The sequence below is a fragment of the Henckelia pumila genome, chromosome 4 (genome assembly GCF_033568475.1).
Source record: "Henckelia pumila isolate YLH828 chromosome 4, ASM3356847v2, whole genome shotgun sequence".
NCBI lineage: Eukaryota > Viridiplantae > Streptophyta > Magnoliopsida > Lamiales > Gesneriaceae > Henckelia > Henckelia pumila.
In genome coordinates, this window is record NC_133123.1 from 94,851,923 (window position 1) to 94,855,341 (window position 3,419).

Here is a 3,419-nt window from a genome sequence, read left to right on the forward strand (position 1 = left end):
CATAGGGATGGACATTTTTGGAAACCACTGAATTCGGATTCAGGAAAATTTATTTTGACTTTAAAATGTGCAGAAATGGTTTCTGTGCACATTGGTGAAATCGGTTCATCAATCGGAGTCACGATGAATTTTATATTAATTTCTGAACGTGCGGGCTTTGCTTGTCGGGCCCTAACTTATGATTAATGGGCCCTAAGGTGTTAGTGGCCTGCATTATAAATAAGTTATTGCAGTACAGAAATTAGACACAACAGGTCATAATTTTGAGACAGGATTTTCGAAACCCTAGCCTCCTCTCAAAAGAAATCGGCCGAACCCTCCCCCTCTGCCCGAGAAATTCCGGTCTGTGATTTTTTAATTGCAGTCAGGAATAACGAATCAGATTCGTTTAATCTCTTCGCAGAAAACTTCTGATAGATTTTCTAGTGCAATCTATCAGAGGGATTTAAACCCCATTCGTGGACCTGATTGAAGGAGTTCATCAGTTCCTGGGAGATACAAGAAGCGCAGAGAAATCTGTGTGGTGTCCATTAATCTCGCTTCGAGATTGAAGGTAATATTTAATTAATTGTTATTTGAATTTTACACACACAATAATTTAGTCGTTGAATGGTTGATACCCACACCATGGAATTGTTCCATGATAAAATTTTTAAACTTCCGCTACACCGGGTATCAATCGTGATTGAGCTGAGAGCCCTGTTTTCCAACAGTGGTATCAGAGCCAGGTTGCTCAGATCAAACGATTAAATTAATCGATTGTACAAAATTTTTGAATCTCGGTTTTTGGAAAACAAAATAAATATTTTTAAATAAAAAATTTTTTTTTCGGGGCAAAACCCAGGCAGCGATTGGATCGCTGCCCGGTGGGGCAGCAATTGTTGCTGCCCCGGGCGGCGCACGGCGCCGCCCAGGGCAGCGCTGTGCGCTGCCCAGCGCAGCGCTGGGCGCTGCGCAGGGCAGCGCTCGGCGCTTCCCAGGGCGGCGCACAGCGCCGCCCAGGGGCGGCGCCAGGCGCCGCTAGGGCAGCGAGAGTGCTGCCCTAAGGGGGCAGCCGGGCTGCCCCCGGCCCGCGCCCCGGGTGCGGGCCGGCCCGGGAGTGTCCCGGGCGGCCCGCGGGAAAAAATTTTATTTTTATTTAAAAAATTAATTTTAATGTGTTGAAATTTTATTTTTGGTCCGGTCAAAAATTGTTCTTGATTGGTTCACGAGATTTCGGATCGAATTGTTCGAGTCCGTAAATTTTAAAATTGATTTTTGGATAAATTTGAATTTTTGGAAAATTTTAATATTTTATCCTTAAATTGAATTTTGAAATCAATTATTTTTGGTACAATTGATGATAAGATATGATCTTATGATATATTAAGTAAAATATGATTTTATTTGTAAAATTGGATTTTATAGATAAAATATGATTTTATTTGATATAGAGATAAAATATGATTTTATATGTGAAATGAGATTTTATATATAAAATATGATTTTATCTTGTTTAAATTTGAATTGCCACTGCATGTTATCCAATAAATTAATTTTGAATTAAATGTTATTGGATAAGGATGATCGATTGCCATGACCAATTTTGTAGGTGTATGTTAGGAATTTACATTTTGTTTTTATTGTTGTTGGTTTTATTAATGGGCCTGGTTTATGGCCCGATATGAATGTCATATGTAATAAAAGTGGGCTTGGTTTATAGCCCGTTCCCACCCCTAAAAATGTATCCCCTACTTGTCATTGTTATTTATTGTAAATACATTAGATTTAGTGGGAGATCAAGATTTGAAGACGGTGGGCCCAGCAGACAATAAAGACTGAAGAAATGTAAATTGGAAGCACATGTAATAGGATTGCATTGCATACTGCATATTACCTAGGATTGGACTAAGACCCGTGATTGGCAACCACGGGTCAATTAGAAATGGAATCGATCATCCTATATAATATTTGATATTATGATTGTATGCATGTTTAGACATAAATTGCGTGAATCCGGCAAGCATGCAATAAAATGAATATGATGAGACAAATATTTTTATAATTAAAAATCCCTCATTTTAAATATGATTTAAAATTTATATCAAGATAAATAAAGGAAATTTAAATTTGTTTAAATGTTCCCACCTTCCATCAACGGTCAATGTATGTGATGCTACCCGCGGATACGGTCCGGCTCATATTATTGGGGGGGCCCGTCCGTCGGAAAGCTGTACATTGGATCGACAAATGTTGTAAGTTGGGTGGAACTCCCATGGGATCGGCTCATATTATTGGGGGATCCACATGGCGACCGTCCATCACAACTTAATATTGATGGGTCATCTTGACATGTCACTTTAAACGGCGTCATATTATTGGGCCCTTATTGGACATGAGGTAAACACATGGGGGTTGCTTTGGAAGCAATTGGGCTCTACCTTTTGAGAATTATGGTTGGCTGATATTATTCGGGACCATAAGTTTGTCAATTGGACTCCATGTTCTCACTAAGGAAAAAGTTTCCCGTTTTCACTAGAGGGTGGTGAAATCGTTAAAATAGTGGGAGTGAGATTCATAAAATTAAATTCGCCTATTTTATGTCTTAGTAAATTGTTAAACAATCATTGATATATGTCTGTTTTTCTTTTCAGTATTTCATACAATGAATTCGCGAAATCCATTATTCTCGATCCTCGAACAAAACAAGTTGACTGGCGCCAACTATACGGAATGGTTCCGGAAGTTGAAGATTGTCTTAACTTCGGAGAAAATGCTCTACGTGTTAGAGAAAGCACCTCCGAAGGAAGCACCAGCTGATGTATGTCCGGAGGAATTGGCCAAGCTTGATGCATGGTGGGACCATGACATCAAGACCAAATGCTATATGCAAGCCTCGATGTCTGATGAACTCCAGAGGCGATTTGAGGACACGGTGAATGCTGCTGACATTCACGCGCAACTCAAGGAACTTTTTGGGGCTCAGTCGAGGGCTGAAAGGTTCGCAACTGTTAAGGAGTTGATGACGTGCCGCATGCGTGAAGGGACTTCGGTCCGTGATCATGGGGTACGAATGATTTGGCTCATACAAAATTTGGCGACCCTTGATTTGGTGTTGGAGCATGAACTCAATGTGGATTTACTGCTTCTGTCTCTTCCTTCTTCATTTGATGGATTTGTGGTAAATTTTAATATGAACAAGATAGAGGCCACCCTTGAAGAGATGGTCAATATGCTCGTTACATATGAATCCACACTTAAGAAGGATAAGCCCGTTTTCTTGGTGGGCTCCTCATCTTCTGCTAAGAAGGGGCCAAGTATGAAGGGCAAGAAACGTTCTGCCCCACCCAAGAAAATCGAGCCCGAGAAGAAGCAAAAGACAAAGGCTTCAAACAATGGAAAATCCAAGGATGTTTGCCATTACTGCAAGAAGCCGGGAC